This window comes from Cibotium barometz, chromosome 24, assembly GCF_041138505.1.
Source record: "Cibotium barometz isolate CiBa-2024 chromosome 24, ASM4113850v1, whole genome shotgun sequence".
Lineage (NCBI taxonomy): Eukaryota > Viridiplantae > Streptophyta > Polypodiopsida > Cyatheales > Cibotiaceae > Cibotium > Cibotium barometz.
Window position 1 is genome coordinate 39,909,529 of NC_141069.1, and position 19,233 is coordinate 39,928,761.

Consider the following 19,233-nt stretch of genomic DNA (forward strand, 5'->3'; position numbering starts at 1 on the left):
TATGGTATTGCCAGCAAGCCACTAGGCCTTCGATTAGCCTTTAAAGCACTCCCTAGACTTTGTAGCCAACATGAGCTGCTATGCAATTCACAAATCTAGGTCGAGGTTGCTGGGCTGTGAGGTTCTCGACCTGATGCCTAGTTCATACCTTTCCACTGGAGAACAAGTGGGTAACGAGTGAGATATACTATAGGACAAAAACATTTCTAGCCCTTGGGTGTTGGAACCTTAGGTGTGAGGCTCCAATTTACTCGTTTATGGATATTGCACTTAACCTTAGTGATTGTGGAAGAAAGAAAAGAACAAAAGTTCACATGGTCAATACACATCAGAAGAAGTTTTCAACAACCTTGAACAATGTAAAATGTCCATGTAAATACAAAAATAACACATCATCACAAATGACACCGTCATGATATAAAACAACAACTTCAAATCATAAAGGAGACAATGATTCACATCATACACAAGACACATCCTTGAATGCATCCATTATCACATGGTTTTATACATAAGAGGAGTCCAATCTCTTGCAGGAACTCAATCCACCCGCTCTAATTCACCAAAACTCCTATGATGGAGGGTGATTGAGGATCCACAAATCCTGAAGAGGATCATAGTACTGGTGGGTCCTGCAGTCCTCAACCAAGTCTCTCATCACAATGGCAACCTGCATAGAGTCCTTATTATATGCATCCAACCATGAAATCCAATTACAATGCTTCATATGAGTTTACAGCATGCTAAAAAACCATGCATAACATCAAAGTAATTACAAGATATGCATCTCTACTTCTAGTCAATTGAACTACTACCACCATACATATAGTGGATCTACACTCTTAGTGATAGGCTACAATGTTGGCTTAGGGCTTGAAGTTTTACACAAGGGTAGCAATACAATGAGTGGCTTTAAACGTAAGGTGAGAGATGTGCCCTGACAACTTCACTCATTCATTCGGTGAGTCTGAGAGCCCATGTGGACTCTCGAGACATCTTAAAATGACTCACATATGCATGCTTATTCGATCGCATTACATCAAAGGCTACATCCATTTTGGACCAAACATCTGGACAAGGCACCCAATTACACAAACACATTCATCTTGAGAGTCGTACTTTCCCTTGATCACATATGATGTTGATACAGTCATCCATTGATAAAGGTACAAAAAGTTGACACAGTCATCCATTGATAAAGGTACAAAAGTTGATGTCAATGCAAAAGCTAATAAACATTTATAGATGAGCCCCATATGAATAGCCTCCTTTTAAGGCTCCTTTACACCACACCTTTTTATTGCCAAGACTAAGGGTATAACCCTTAGCTAATATAACCCTAAAGGTATAACCCTTAGGGTTTTAATCATAGCCACACAAAAAACTACTATTGTTTGATGCTTGTAGCAAAGGAACACCCATTGACAGTATAAAGATGGACTATTACTAAGGAGAGAAACACCTTGCTTTGCTTCTGGGAAAGAGAGAGAAAGAAAGGAGCTCTCCTCGCCTAGTGCATTGGCACCTTTGTGCTACATGTTATCTTGTCGGCTATGCCTAACATGTGTGGTTCCCCTCGGTTTGCATGAGCTCCTTATGGGGTGTGTAAAAGCTCTTTACTCTAAGTTAGGATCCTTGGTTGGGCTCCTTGGCTCCCTGGTCGAGCTACTAGTGGTGGGCCAATAACTGGTGGGCCCTCAACGAGCAAAAAGAAACCCAAATAAATTTCAACACAGTTTCCCCACTTTGGCTAGAGAATTTCCTTCAAATGTTCACAATTCCTCTTGTTAAGTAACTACCATTACACTAGTTAGTTTTCAACTAACTCTAAACTAGCTCTTATGCATCCACCATTGTCCAAATTTTACTTCTGCCACAACCCAATTTTGTGGCTAACTATCCTCACTTATATGAGCCATGAAAAAAGTGGAGTTAACTCGAAGGTATGGGCCATGCACACCACATTAATCAACCAAGTTATTAATTTAATTAATCAAATATTTATCTAAATATAAGAGAAGTTTCACATGCTCACCTTATTTCATCCATAGCTCTCCTATGTGGGTTTTGTTTCCACCACCCCCTCTCAGGCTTCATCAAATATTAAGCATATTTAACACTCCTAATTTATAACTTCTAGGCCTTTATTATTTATTTGCATCCATACTTTGGGTCTTTGTTTGTCTTATTTACAAAAAATTTCAATTAAGGCATTGCATCCACCCTCCTTCAAAGGGCATTATCCTTGAGTAAAAAATACGAATACTCTGAAGCTAGCTTATTATAGTCTTCCCAAGCTATATCTTCTATGGGGTATATTCCTCCTTTCTTAAATTATTGTATTCCAAGTGGTTGATAAATGTGATAGCAACCCTAAGCTACATGTGATTTGTATATGGAATCTCCATATGCTTGTTTTTCTCTCAGTGTGCTCTGTATGGTCATGTGATCTGTATATGGTCAAAAAGGGCTCTATGTGATTTTTTTTTTCATGGTCTTTTCAAACTGTGCTCTGCCTTGTGCTTTGTGATCTATACATAGTCCAAACAGGTAGTTTGAGACCTTTACATGCTTGGTGTCATCCTGGTGTGGTCTGTATAGTCTATGTGTCCCCCATACATGGTCAGAATCGGCTCTATGTGATTTCTAGATGCTCGATTATCTCACAATGTGCTTTTCATGGTGGTCCATGTGATCTATACATGGTCAGAATGGACTACCGCTCTTAATCATCTCACGGCGTGCTTTGCATGGTAGTACATGTGATATGTACATGGCCAGAATGGACTGCTCAAGACCTTTATATACTCGTTGTCATCTCGGTATGGTATTATGTGCAATCGATGTTATTTGCATAGGATCAAAACAAGCTTCCCAAAATCTTTACATGCCTGGCCTTGCCCTAGTGTGGCTTGTATGGTCCATATGGTGCCAACTCAAGCACATACATGGTCAGAATAAGCTACTCAAAGTATTTACATGCTTAGTATCGTGGTGGCTTGTATGGTTAGAATGGGATGCATGTGATATTTATGTGGTCGCTATATCCCTTATGTGGTGTCTATGGTTTGTGTGTGTAGCTGTATCCGTATATGGGCTTTGTATCTCGTCAGTGTACATGTTAAGAATGAGATTTTTGAGTGGTTTGTATGATTCACATGGTTTTTGCATGGTTGGAATGGACTACATGTGGTCTTTGTGTGGTGGTATTGTTCCTGTCTCTACTTCGTGTATGGTCCATATGATCCATATATTATCGAAATGGGCTCCATGTGATCTTTACATGTTGTGTGGTTCATATGTTATGTATGGTCTGCATTAGTTCAAAATTGATTGGATGTGATCTTTATGTGGTAGGTATTGTCTCGAGATTTCTCCTTGCGGTCTTTAAGGTCCAAAATTGATTGGATGTGATCTTTGTGTTTGGTATTGTCCCCTTGTGGTCTTTAAGGTCCAAACTGTATGTGTATCCTTTGAAAAGCTACATGTGATCTTTATGTGCTCAAAATAGCCCTTGTATAGTATGTATGGTCTACTTGTATGTGTGGCAATGGACTACATATGATCTTTATGGGTTCCATATAGTCCATAGAAGGTCCGCATAAACTATATTGCCTATACAAGGTGTCAATGGGTTGGATGCACAACCTATATTTGGTCCATATAGCACGTGTTTGATCGGGATGGCCTCCAAGTGATCTGTATATGTTCAATATAGCCCATGTCTAGTCCATATTGTCTTTGTAGCCCATATACTATGGCAATGGACTTTATGTGGCACTGACATGGTTTGCACATGGTCAGAATGGATTGACCAAGATGATCTTTACATACTCGGTGCCGTCTAGGTGTGGTTTGTATGGTCCATATTTTCTGTACATGGTTGGAATAAGTCTTTTAAGATATTTACATGGGAATAATTCTTTTGAGATATTTACATACTCGTTGTCATCCCGATGTGGTTTGTATAGTTTATATGTCATGTGTACATAGTCAAAGTGGGCTGTTTGATATCTTTACATGAGCAATATTGTCCCGATATGGCATATATTGTTAGAATGGAATCCATGTGATATTTTTTATGGTCTCCATAATCATTGTGTGATTTGTATGGTCCAAATGGTCAGTGTGTGTGGCCATATACATGCCTATCTTGTTGCTCATTGTTTTGACCTATTCTAGTGGGGCGGCCCACATGTTCAAACTTTTCAAAACGTGATGGCTCACCTGTATACACGTTGGGTGTACTCATCCCATGCCTCTACTGCCACCTAGACCATGGTTGTAGACAGGTCCAGACACCTTGGTTTTGCCTAGTGTTTGACTCAATGATAGTCCAATATATCTACTAGACCTTGGTTATGTCAGCTTTCCGATAGCACCACTTGCAGTCTAGTTATGCGAACTTAGTGAAATTGACAACCTTGTTGCACCCCTCCTCCCCTCCCCCTTTTTTTTTGCTTAGGTTTAATGCCTTCTCTCTCTCTCTCTCTCTCTCTCTCTCTCTCTCTCTCTCTCTCTCTCCCCCTGGATTGTAGTCCCTAGCGTTACAGCACTCCCCCCCTTTTTGGCTCTCTCTCTCTCTGCCCAAAAAGGGGGGGAGTGTTGTAGCGTCAGCTAGCACTACAGTCCCCCCCTTTTTTGGCTAGAGAGAGAGAGAGAGAGAGAGAGAGAGAGAGATTAAACCTAAGCAAAAAAAGGGGGGAGGTTGAGAGAGAGAGAGAGAGAGAGAGAGAGAGAGAGAGAGAGAGAGAAGGAATTGAATTGAGAGAGAAAGAGCTCTCCCTCTAATTTGCTGATGTGAACTTTATATATATATATATATATATATAGAGAGAGAGAGAGAGAGAGAGAGAGAGAGAAAGAGAGCAATTTATTTGCTTATGTGGACTTGATAGGGAGAGAGAAGACATTGAATTGAGAGAGAGAAGGCATTAAACTTAAGGAAAAAAACGGGGCCTTTTTTTTCTCTTAGGCTTAATGCATTCTTATAGCCTACATGGGTAGGAGCTAAAGTGTGATTAATTAACATAATATAAATTATATATTGATGATTAAGTAATCCTCTTCGCCTTCATCTTGTCTCGCATTTTTCCATGCCTTCACCAATGTACTCGTGCTTAGCGTACATTAGGTCGAACATGCTTAGGAACACAGCATGAAGTAGATTTATGGGTATGGCACGAGGTTCATTTAGAACTCTCTCATGACCACGTTCAGTGCTCCGTCAAACCTTTGTGAGCGATGATATCACCTGAGAAATTAGCTTGTTAAGGTTGGTGTAGGTAGGTGTTTGATCTAGAGAGCACCTGCAAATAGCCTCATTATCCACAACAAGAGGCACAAATCAGTTTAATGCTCAAGAAGGGAGTGAGCAAGGTAAACCACACTGTTGGAGACATCAGGGGAGGGGTAGATGGTGAATCCCAACTCAGATTTCTTGCCATAGTCCATAGGCAGGCACTTCAGTAGGAGGGAGCCTAGGCTGGAGCCCGTGCCTCCAGACTAGTGGCATGACCCATCCTTGACGGCGGGCAATAGTATTCTTGCATGCATAAAAACATAAACTCATCCTAGAGGGAGAGTAGAGATAACCCCTATATTTGCAGCCCATTTTAGGCCTCATGGTTCTCAACTTGGTAACCTAAACATGAACACACCAAACTTGGCATAAATATACATCTAGCATTCCAACCCAATATAGTGGTGACAATCTTAACATACCTAAGCAAGAATTAAAACAATCTTTGGGCGACTGGATTATCTCTTCTTGGAAGCTTATACTCCTCACCTCCATCTGTCCCAAAAATTATATTTAAGATAATAACATTAGCTATTGCAAGATATAATTTATGCCGAGAAAAAAGCAAAAAGATAAAACCTTATAAAACTCATTCGATGGATCAATATTTGAGACGAATGGTGTTTGAACAGGCTTGTAGACAGTGAAGAAAGAGAACGATTGTAATCAAAAGAGAGGATGAAGGAGATGTGCATGATGTGAAAGGAGTGCCCACACCCCACATGCACGCCTTCCCAGCTTATTACTCATTATTATTATTGTAAGGCTTGCATTGTATAGGAATTTTATGGCCTTGGTCCTTTTTGCATATCGATTTTAGTAAATTTGGAGCATGCGTGGTTATGGATTTGTAAGTGCAGACCTGCTGCCATGCCAATTTAAAAACATTGCATGATCTTTGGGTTATATGTGTGGTTTTTTTGTTTTTTGAGTCGGGCGGCTGGAGCCGTCCTTGGACTTGAACAAAGAAATGCTTTGGTAATTAACTTCGTCGAAACTAGTTTCGCTACTCCCTTAAGGCATAGCCCTGAGACACCTAGTTGCCTGGGCATGATAGCCACCAAGTACTCCCTTTTGTTGATGAGGAAGGACTTGCACAGGTGCACCTACTAAATCGTGAAGTATGAAAATGTATAACCATAAACGAATGATAACTTAATGATATATGATGTCAATCATGGACAACCCATTCTAAAACCTAAGACTACATGGACAATGCATTAAATACCATTCCGACCTTGGATAACCCATGGCCATACCATCATAGGAATGGATATACCATTTAGAGCATGGGCCACCCTTTTTGTAAAATTGCAGCCTATTCCAAGTATGAACATACAATGATGATCATGGATAACCCTTTCTAAAACCATTGTGAGCATGGACACATATGGACAACCCTTTCCATCCCATTGGCATACATCTGGTCTCGCACATATATAGCCCATCCACGTACACATATAGTCCATCACATTCACATGTAGCCCATCTTGCACACATACAACTTATACCACTCATATGCAACCTATCTGCTGCCCATATAGCCCCTCCCACACACATAAAACCAATCCAAACATGTCCTATGGCCATCTCACACATATATAGTCCAACCCATGCACATGTGCAGCATCACACTCACATGCAGCCTGTCGTGCACACGTACAACTCATACTAGTCACACGTAACCTATACAGTGTAAATACAGTCCATCTCGCACGCATTTAGCCTATCCCACACACATACAATCCATCTCCTGCCATATAGCCCCTCCCACACACATTTACCCTTTTAGCTCACAAACAACCCATGTCATATCCACTAAACCCATCCCACACACATATAGCCCATCTAGATTGCAAACAACCCATCCCACATCCATACATCCCATCATGCACCCACGTAGCCTATTTGGTGCCCATGCAGGCCTCCTGTATACATACAACCCATCCATCTCACAAACAACCCATCTCATGTACATACAACCAATCTAGAATCATAAACAACCCATCATGTCATCTACCATCTAGTTCACAAACCAGCCCGTCCAGCTCAAAAATAGCCCATCCCATTGGAATATATCTCATCTCGCACATATATAGCCCATCCCACACACACATTTAGTCCATCACGCTCACATACAGCCCTTCTTGCACACATACAACTTATACTACTCATATGCAATCTATCTGGTGCCCATACAACCCCTCCCACACACCTACAACCAATCCAAACATGTCTTATGGCCATCTCACACATATATAGCCCATCCCATACACACATGTAGCATCACACTCACATGCAGCCCATCGTGCACACGTATAACTCATATTGGTCACAAGCAACCTATACAGTGCTTATCGCACACATGCAGCAGCCTATCCCACACACATACAACCCATCTCATGCCCATATAACCCCGCCCACACACAATTAGTCCTTTCAGTTCACAAACAACCCATGTCATGGCCATTCAGCCCATCCCGCTCACACGAGCCACGCACATACAACCCATTTAGATTACAAAGAACCCATCCCACATCCGTACATCCCATCACGCACACATACAGCCTATTTGGTGCCCATACAAGCACTCCTGTAAATACAACCCATCTCATGCACAGACAACCCATCTAACATCTAGATCACAAACAACCCATTTGATGTCCATACATCCCATCCTGCACACATACAACCTAACTGCTCATCACAAACAGCTCATCTCATGGCCATACAGCCCATCTTACATAGATACAATCCATCCATCTCACAAACAACCCATCTTGGCATGGCCATTCAACCCATCCCACACATACAATATGCATGGCATATCGTGGGTATACATGATGGCATATGATGGCATGCATGAACATCATGGTGATGTTATATGTATGCACATATATAATCCCATGCTGACGTGGATATGCTCTTACCACCTCATCACCCTCAGGTCCACGTCAGCAAAACCTTGGCACCAAAAGCTTGCCAAAATTAAAAAAGCTCGTCGCCACAAATGCTCGCCAACCAAAAAAATAACCTTGCTATTGAGCATGGTACCACACTAACCAAGTTCTTGGAGAGCGAACATACAAATTGAGGCTGCTTGCAATGTTTTCAGTCGTGAATCTTGAGGTGAAACAGAAACACTTTGTAAGTGTCTTCGAGGAGCTACTTGGTAGGGCCTCTTTGGACAAAAAGCCTGGTACTAGTAAAGCAAGCAGCAAATCTTTTTATAGCTGGGTAGTAAACACTAGTAGTTTATTTAACACAACTTTCAATGCAGTGAAGGTGGTAATTATTTCTCTCTCTCTCTCTCTCTCTCTCTCTCTCTCTCTCTCTCTCTCTCTCTCTCTCTCTCTCTCTCTCTCTCTCTCTCTCTCTCTAAGTTTGGGAAAAAATTTTGAGGGGGAGCAAAGAAGAGAGACGAGGAGGGGGGAGCATAAGGGAACAGAAGGGAAAAGAAGAGGTGGTGCGAAAAGGGAGGAGAAGGGAGAGTGAGGAGGAAGAGGGAGGAGGGAGGAAGAGATGGTGCGAAGAGGGAAGAGGAGTGGGAGCAAAAAGGGAGAAAGAGGGAGGAAGAAAGGAAGCAAAGAGCGAGGAAGAGAGGCAACAGATAAGAGAAAGGAGGGGGGAAGAGGATGGGGGAGAAAAAGGGAAGGGGAAGGGGAAGCGAAAGGGAAGATGTTACTCCTTTCTGTACACTCTTTGTAATCCCCACCACCTTGTATATAGCCAAATGCCCAGTACTATCATAAAATAGAGCCATATAAGGCTTGTCCGTGTTTGGGGCACCCCATAGGTGTGGGTCCACTTGTATATAAGTGACTTATGGGAGTTTCTTTTGATAATGCAATCTACATTTGAGCTCAAGCTTGGGAGCTCCATCATTCTTGCTTATCTTAGCTTCTTCTTAATTCTTTCATGTTTAAGAAAAAGGGAAGGGGGAGCGAAAGGGAAGATGTTACTCCTTTCTGTACACTCTTTGTAATCCTTACCACCTTGTATATAGCCAAAAGCCTAGTACTATCATAAAATCCAGCCGTATAAGGCTTGTCCGTGTTCGGGACACCCCATAGGTGTGGGCAACCCACTTGTATATAAGTGACTTATGGGAATTTCTTTTGATAATGCAATCTACATTTGAGCTCAAGCTTGGGAGCTCCTTCATTCTTGCTTATCTTAGCCTCTTCTTAATTCTTGCATGCTTTCATGTTTATGTTTGTTAATAGTTATGGAGTCTTGTTGAGTTGCTTTCTTGAATGTGTGAGTGCTTGTAAGATTCCTCCCCAGCCCCTCAAGATGTCCAATATCTTCCCTTGTAATCAATCCCCTCTTTAGATTAATAAAAGATCTTGTTTCTACCTATTTTGGCTTAGAGAGAGAAAATATTCTAGAGAGAGACTATTCAGATTTTAGATATTTTTAGATGGAAAAATATCTCTTTTTATTAAAATAAATTCCCGCGAAACAGAAGTTCAAAAAGATTTTCAGAAGGTGCATTAGAAATAAATTATAATATGTTCAAAAGGCCTTATCCTAAGGGTCCATATTTTCTAAAAATTTTAAATTAAGGTTCTAAGGAACCAATCAGATTCATCCAAATGTATGGAGGAGATAAATTGAAGAAATAAAGAAAATACCCCCCAAAAATGAGTAAATACTCACATAAGATGAAGAGTGGACTAAGGACCAAAGGAAATACTAAAGAAAATGAATTTTTGACACCTCAGAGTGGGGATTCCCCCTCATGAATGAGGCGCCTAGTTCACATGTGTGGTGGAGTTTAAAATTCTCAAATATTGAGATATTTCATCTCTCCTCTCTCCTAATTAAAGTCTAGTTTCAAAAAGTAAGCTAAATTGATCCAAAAACGGTCAAAATTGACCAAACTAATGTGGAAAATTCTAGAATCAGTTTGCTTGGTTAGAAGCTCACTTTTTTCCTATAAATAGAAGCCTCCCCCTTTGTAGAAGCTTAATAGTGTTTTATGCACTGTTACTCTACTCCTCCCAGGAGCCAAAAACAGTGAATTTATTGATAATTCATTAGTTTTTTACCTTTCCCTCTTCAAAAGAATTGGTGGCCACTCTTGTTGCAAACAAGAGCAGATCCCTCAAACCATCAAGCCAAAGGAAAGCCCACAAAAATTCAAGCTAGAAATCCTACTTTTTCTTTATTCCTTTTAATGGTTTTCTAGTTTTGTTTTGTTTAAAGTGAAAAAAATGACGTTATGCCTTGTTGGAAAGGCTTTCCCCCTCTCTTCATTCTTAAATTCAGCCTTTCTTTATCCTAGATAAGTAATCAAATTGTTAGAATTAAACTTTTCATATTGTTTCTTTTTTAAAAGTGAAATTTGATTAGTTTAGAATGCTTTAAACCAATTGAGATAATTTTTAAGTTACTTGAGGATAGAAAAATTTGAAAAATGGTCAGCCATACAAAGGAGGTTATGGCAAAATTTTCTTAAATTTTGTGAAATAAGTTTTATCTTTTATTATGCAAAAAGAGTAATCCCCACCATTTGTGTATTCTAAAAGTGTTATTTTCATTCTAGGCATAGAAAAATGCATAGTAGAAATATTTTTATTATAAAAGTGTTATTTCCATTAAAATTTAAATTCTATGCATCGAAAGATGCATATTGGTTATTTTTATTATTATAAAAGAGTGATTTTCATTAGATTTAAATTCTATGCATAGAAAGATGCATATCGGATATTTTTTAATTATAAAAGTGTGATTTTCATTAGAATTAAATTCTATGCATAGAAAGATGCATATTGGAAATAATTTTTTTATTATAAAAGTGTTACTTTCACCAATATTGATTCTTATGCATAAAATGATGCATAAAAGAATTTTTTTATTATAAAAGTGTTACTTTCACCAATATTGATTTTTATGCATAAAATGATGCATAAAAGAACTTTTTTATTATAAAAGTGTTACTTTCACCAATATTGATTTTTATGCATAAAATGATGCATAAAAGGATTTTTTTAAAATAAAAGTGTTACTTTTGTAGTATTTTTAGAGTACTACAACTTTGTCTCTGCCTTTTTCATGATTTTGTCATTTAGACACTCAAAAAGTAGCACGTGATCTTTTTGGGCAATTTTTAGTGCTTGGCTCATTTACCTCGATTTTCGGGCTAAATTTTGAGGCTGTTGGTTGAAGGCCAAAACAATGGATTTTGCCCTGGATGCTCTAAACCAATTTTGAAGAGCTTGATGCAGGCTTTCCGAGCACTAGAATGCGTTCTCATTGGCCTCACGGTTTAGGAGATACAAGCCTCCAAATAGGGCTGTTTTTTATACTCTCTTTTTTTCCACACCCTTTTCATGCCATGAAATGGATCTCACACCGTGAAATGGATTTCACAAATTTTTTTCCCTTTTTTTCTCCACGGACCCTTTTCACGCCGTGAAATGGATTTCACAAAAAAATCAAAATCAAAATCCCATGGACCCTTTTCACGCCATAATGTGGATTTCACAAAAAATATTTTTTTCTAGAGTAGAGAGAAATTCAAGTTTTCTTGTGTGGAGGGAATTTTTTTGAATTTTAAATTAGAAAAATATGGGCATTTTCCCAAAAAGGTAAGTGAGAATTAAAAAAAAGTCAACACTTTTATGACACTCCCTTACACCCTTCATAAATGACTCCCAAAAGTGTCCAATTGCCAACTAGGGGACATCTTTTCACTCAATGCTTATTAGCCACTAATGAGTTGTATAAAATGTGATTAGAAATTAATCAAAGATTAACTCTTTCACTAAATTCCTTTTGGATATTAATCAAAGAGTATCTAATTAACTCTTAATCATCACAATTAATCCACACCATTAAGCACATCATTAGATAGATCCTTGGATTGCTAAGCTTTATGCTTAATCTAAAGTATAAATTAATTAATAATCAAAGATTAATTAGACCCTTAATTTTGGCTCTTATCTTTATGCAACTTAGGCTAAAGAGAGCAAAAATTCTCTAATTGGTGAAGAAATTAATGCAATTAGACATTTTGATACATCTAGATGCTCCCAAAACATCCAAAAACATTAATTTTGATACCTTACATGATCAATTTTGACCCTGAAAAACACATTTCTAGTTTTTTTTTGCCTCTTGAACTAGATTAATCACCCCTTAATGACAAAAACCAATTAATTTGGTCAATTTTAAGAGTTTTTAAAAGTTTTGTGGAATTTTTTAATGATTAAACTATCCCTATTACTTGCTAACACTCTAATGCATACATATCAAACAAAAAACACACAAATCAAGCAAAAAGTAATGATTTTAGCTCTATGTTTAACTCTAAGGAGAGTTAAAAATCATGAAATTGCAATCCATTGCTTTGTTTGATGCAATGGATGCAATTTGAACCTAACACACTCTATGTGCACACTTAAAAAACACTAAAAACTAGATTAAAACTAACAAAACAACACATTTAAGCCAAAAAAATTCTTTTAAAGATTAAAAAAAGAGAGCTATTTCTCACAGTCATACAAATCTCCATCAAAACCACATCTTTTCCATGGGAAACCACTATTCAAGACAATGGGCAATGAGTTTGCATAGATTAGAGAGCAAACGGAAAAAGCCAAGGGATGATTCCCCAAACAGTGCCAAAAATGTTATGGGTCGCGTAAACCCTCGCCGGCCAAACACATCCAACAAGAAGATTACCTAGTCAACCGCAACTATCACAGGGATCTTTCCAATGGCCGAGATCATAACCCTTGAGGTCTCCAAGCTCCACAAATCCTTGAGAAGTAATTCCACCGTGCCTCCCATGAGCGTTATTGCACCGTCGTGTTGCACTACGTATACTCGTCCCTCCTCTCACTTCACTTTACTCACACACAATCACTAGCATGGATTAGAGAGAGATTAGCAAGAGGATTAGCAAGAGCAAGACTCTATTGCACAATGGGAGAGTTCCTTGTATTTATGAGAGATTTTCACTTATATACATGGCCATAAGTATTCACACTCACTTAAACTGTGGCCAATCGTGCACTTTAGGGTCATAAGAGACCTAATGCTATTACAATGACTAATCTCATAATATATCCATAAAGTACATCACTTGGGGACTTCATCCTAACTTGCTACCACACGCTCTTGAAGAAAAATTACCATAAGTATTCCATGAGACCATTACGGGTGCCCATCCAAGTTGTAGATTTGGACACCGTTGCTTCTTATCTTGAATGTATGACCTTTTTGTGTATCTACCTTGACTCCTTGATGTATAATAATGGTAGTAGCTCTTATTAATCCTAGAAATGGGTTAACAGATCCGGATTTGTGTTAACCTCAAAAAGGTCAATGATGCAGCCATGGTAAAGGACCACTACCCGCCCGCTACCATTTCACTAAACATGTGTCAATGCGACATTTATACATATAGAGTTATGCCATTTGCCATAGAATGGAACACTTTATAGAGTTCTGTCCAACACCCTAGGCACTTTCCAAAGGCTTATGTGCACATCATGTAAGTAATACCTTAGGGATTTCCTTGAGGTTTTCACGGATGACCTTTGCATTAACTCCAAATGGAAAGCACATCTCTGGTGCCTGAAGAAGGTGCTTGAAAAATGCAGATTGTATAAATATCCCTTAACCCACTTAAATGCTAATTTTGGGTAAGACACGGGGTAATACTAGGCCACATTATTTATGAACATGGCATCTCCATTAATGATAGTAAGGTAAAGCTGATTCTTGAGCTTCCACCACTCACTAACTTCAAAAGTGTCCAGCACTTCATGGGACATGTCGGATACTATAGAAGATTTATAATCTTGTATGCAGACATAGTGAGACCCTTGTACATGCTACTTGTCATCTTTGAATAGGCATATAAGTGTCAAAAAGCCTATGACACTTTCAAGAAAGCCGTAGTGAGTGCACCAATCCTAAAATCTCCCAATTAGGTTATTATCTTCCTTGTGCACATAGATGCCTCGGCTTTCGCAATTGGCTATATTTTGACACAACTAGGAGAACATAACATGGATTTCCTTGTTAGCTTTGCCAATCGATTAAAGAATGTTGAACAAAACTACACAACCACAGAGAGGGAAGGACTCTCACTGGTCTATGCTATAAAGAAGTATTGCCAGATTCATGCTTTTTTGTAGACCATTATGCTATAAGCCTTGCGCTACGAGTAGAATTACCCATTGGCTCCGGATCTTGTTAGAGTTTGATTTCCCGGTAACCCGTGTGAAAGGGCTCCCAACATGTGCATGCTGATGGAGAATCGTCGGCCGGAGTAGAGGATAAACTACCTGCTACCCCTCTATTCAAACTCTACATTGTACCATAATGGGCCAAGGAGATGTCCGTTATTTGGCTAATGGTTTTCCCTAAGAGAAACCCCTCAATTGAGATAAAGCACGGTGTCTTTTCAAAATGGCAGCTCCGTACTAGTTGATAGTGGGGTAGTTATACAAGTTAGGCCAAGATAGGATCATGAGGCATTGTTCTCAGAAATTTGAATACATCGATGTCCTTGACATTTCCTTAATAGTGGGGCAGTTATACAAGTTAGGCCAAGACAGGATCATGAGGCATTGTCCTCAGAAATTTGAATACATCGATGTCCTTGACATTTCTCAATAGACACCACCACAAAAAAGGTTCTATTAGTAGGCTTGTGGTGGCCAACCGTGTTGGGAGATGCAACAAAATTTTTGAAAGGCTACAATTTGCTGGGGTTCACAACTATGATAAAATGCCCCTATACCTTGTAGTGTCTTTACAACCTTTTTGAGAAGTGGTGCATTGAATTTTAGGACTGATAGCAGCTCGGGAAAATGAAGCATGATTTATCATTGCCACCCCATGCTACTATTATACCAAATGGGTTGAGGCCCATGCTACTAAAAAGTTTGATGCAAGGGCAACAACCAAATTCCTGTATTAAAATATAATTACTAGATTTAGGTGTCCACTCGAACTAGTAAAGAGACAAAGGACTCACTTCATCAAAACGATGTAATCAAGCTCCTGTCGAGTGAATTCATGGTAGTACATAGTAAATCCTACCACCATCCAATGGCCAAGCAGAGAGCACAAATAAGATTGCCATCTTGACCAAGACAGTGAAAGCATCATGCAATTACCAAGAAAAAAGTCACCAGCTGCACTTTGGGCTTACCAAATTGCCTTAGGGTGCCCATCCACACAACATCTTTCAACTTGAGCTATGGAACCAATGATGTTATGCCCGTGGAATTATTAATACCAAGCTTAAGAATTACCATCAAAGAAAGGTTGATAGGAAATGTCTTGACTGACTACTTGTTTGAAAAATGCTTAGAAAAAGCAAGACTATGTGCCATCTACGGAATGATAGTCAAAAAGCTAAGGTGAAAGTAGTTATTTGATGAAAATCTTAAAACATAAGGATATTGAGGTTGGGGATATGGTTCTTAGGTACATCACGAAGAACCAAAAGTGCAAGCTCAAGTATAAGGGAATGGGCTCATTCCTTGTATGAAAACTCACTCCTTAGGGGTCTGCACACATTGAAATGCCTGATGGTGTTGAAATGAATGAATTTTTTAACGATAGCAAACTAAGATGCTACTATGGCCCTTTAAAGGTCATTCATCATAAGAAAGAGGAGAAAATCAAAGATACTGCAAGTCAAACGAGAAGCTCCTAAGGCTAGATAAGAAAAGTTACGCAACCACCATGTGTCTATTAACATGGCCCAAGTCATTGACTTAGAAGAAGAGGACTAGGAGGTGAAGCCTACCAAACAAAAAATGTTTTAGAACAAAGCTCGCACTCATCGACACAGGTGCTAGCCATAACCTAATGTCCCACGTGATTTAGTGTGGACTACAAAAACCATCATTGACACCCACAAAAGCGATTATAGAAGGAATAGATGCATTTAAAAACCACATACATAGGTTCATTCACTACCATGTTTCACATTAGAAATAACCCCTTAGAAGGGAAGTTCTATGTTATGCCTGTAGGCACCATGCATGAAGAAGTGCTTCTTGGATGAGGATGGATAGGAAATAATCGTTGAAAAAAGGTCCAACACATGCCAGTAAACCACCATGCCATCAATATGACTACATTGCAAAATGGTGTACCCTAAACCCACACCTAGAACATGGTTCATTAAGGAGGAGTTGTTGGAAGCCCAAGAATACTATATCGGTTACACACAACTTTGGCTACCCAAGGCTGCAAAGTCAAAACCCAGCCATCACATAAGGCAACCCCACGGTAGCAGCGCTATCCAAAGATGGTGGGTACTTGGACACTCTTTAGCTGAAGGGCATTATAAGGGCAAAATAAAGCATTTAGTCCCTAAAGTCGCACCAATGTTACCCCCACCCTCTTCGGCCCCAACAAAAAGTACCAAGGCAAGATGGCACTCGTAACTCAAAGCTACCAATACCACGCCAACTGCATGTACAAATGTTATAGGACCATGGTACATGGAGATTAGAATATTCCACAAATTGAATAATAGAAAAAATAAACCATAAACACCATAGCATAATTGAAGAGCATAAAAATCAAAGAACACAAGATTGGGTGCAATCTCCCTCCCGACGTGTGTGGCTCCACTCCCAGACGACGCGGTATTTAAATCATATTATCATAAATTTAACCCTTGGAGCCATAAATAGCATAGCTTTTTCAAATTTGGGCTTTTACAAAATTGAACCATAGTCTAATGCTTTTAAAGTATCTCATAAAAAATAAACCTTGCCCAACATATGTACAATGGACCAAACCATACAAAATCAAATATTTAGCAATCTCGTCTAATATCCACCTTGGTTATTTCGAACTCATGATTTATACTCAACATAGTCCACAATGTTAAATCATAATTACTTTGTGTTAACCCAATTCTAGGGTTAACAAGATCTATCGCCATTATCTTACATCAAGGAGTCACGATAGATACACCAAAGGGTCATACATTCAAGATATGAAGCAATAGTGTTCAAAGCTACAACTTGGACGAGCGCCCATAATGGTGTGATGGAGTATATATGGCGATTCTCGCTTCAATTACATGTGGTAGCAAGCAAGGATGAAGTCCTAAGTGATGTACTTCATGGATATATTCTGAGAGTAGTCATTGTAATAGCATTAGGCCTCTTATGAGCCTAAAGTGCCTGGTCGGCCGCCACAATTTAAGTGAGTGTGAGCACTTATGGCCACGTATATAAGTGAATATCTCTCATAATACAACAGACTCTCCCATTGTGCAATTGAGTCTTGCTCTTGCTAATCTATCTCCCATTGTGCAATTGAGTCTTGCTCTTGCTAATCTATCTCCCTAATGCATGCTAGTGAGTGTGTGTGAGTGAATTGAGGTGAGAGGAGAGATAAGTACCCGTAGTACAACGCCGGCGGTGTGACAACGCTCGCAGGAGGCACAGTGAAATTGCTTCTCAAGGAGTTGTAGAGCTTGGAGATCTTAAGTGTTACTAGCTCGGCCATTGGAAAGATCCGCACGACAGTTTGCGGTTCACCAGGTAATCTCTTTTTGGATGTGTTTCAAGGAGGGTTAGGATGAGTCTTAAGATTTTTGGCGCCGCTCTGCTGAGGAGCCATCCCTTGGCTTTTCCCTCTAATCTACGCATTACCCATTGCCCATTATCTTGATTAATAGTTTCCCATGAAAAAGATGTGGATTTAATGGTGATTTCTGTGTAGAATAGCTCCCTTTTTTATTTTTGAAAAGAATGCCTTTTGCTTAATTTGTTGTTTTTGTTGTTGTTATTTGGGTTTTTCATATTCTTAGGGCTTGCACATAGTTTGTATTAGCCTTAGTTCACATCCATTGCATCAAACAATGCAATAGATTATATTTTTTAGTGAATGTTAGCTTTCTTTAGTGTTAAACATAAAACTAAAATCATTAATTTTAGCTTAATTATGTGTTTGTTGTTGAAATTGTTTGCATTAGAGTGTTAGCAAGCATTAGGAGTAGCTTAATTTTTTAAAAAATTTCTTAAAATCATCAAAAAATCCTTGAATTTGACTTATTTCTCTTAATGGATTGGTTTTTATCATTAAGGGTGATTAATCTCGTTCAAGATGCAAAAAATTAGAAAATGTGTTAATTGCAGTCTAAATTGATCATATAAGGAGTCGAAATTGATGTTTTTGAGTGTTTTGAGAGCATCTAGATGCATCAAAACACCTAATTATATCAATTTTTTCATTAATTAGAGAAATTTGACTCTCTTTGCTTAGTTTTGCCTTAAAAGATGCAACCACAATTAAGAGTCTAATTAATCCTCTATTTTAGATTAATTTACACATTTATTAATACACAAAGATTAGCATTCCCTTGCTCTATCTAATGATGTGCTCAATTGTGTGAATTAATTAGAGATTAATGGTTAATTAGAGTCTTTGATTAGTATAAAAAAGAAAAGATTAGTAAAAATTAATCTTAAATTAATTCTTAATCACTATTTTACATGACTCATTAAGGCTAATGAGACATTCAATAAGTAGATGCTCATGAGTTGTCAAATTATCCATTTTGGGAGTCATTTATGAAGGGTGTAAGGTGTCATAAAAAGGTTGACTTTTTTTATTCCCACTTACCTTTTTGAAAAAATACCCATATTTCTTTCATTTAAATTAAAAAAATAACCCCCTCCAAAAATGAGAAATTCGTATTTTCCACTAGACTCCTAAAAAAAAGTCGAATTTAATTTTTCTGTGAAGTTTGATTCACATGTGAACCATTTTCTACAACTTCACGACGACGGACAAGGATTCACACCCTCGGAACCCGCACCAAAAGAAAATTCGAATTTAATTTTTCCATGAAGTCCATTTTCTGCAATTTCACAAACTAAGGGTTCAATTGAAAATCAGGATTCAACCAGATATTTTGGAGGACTATAACC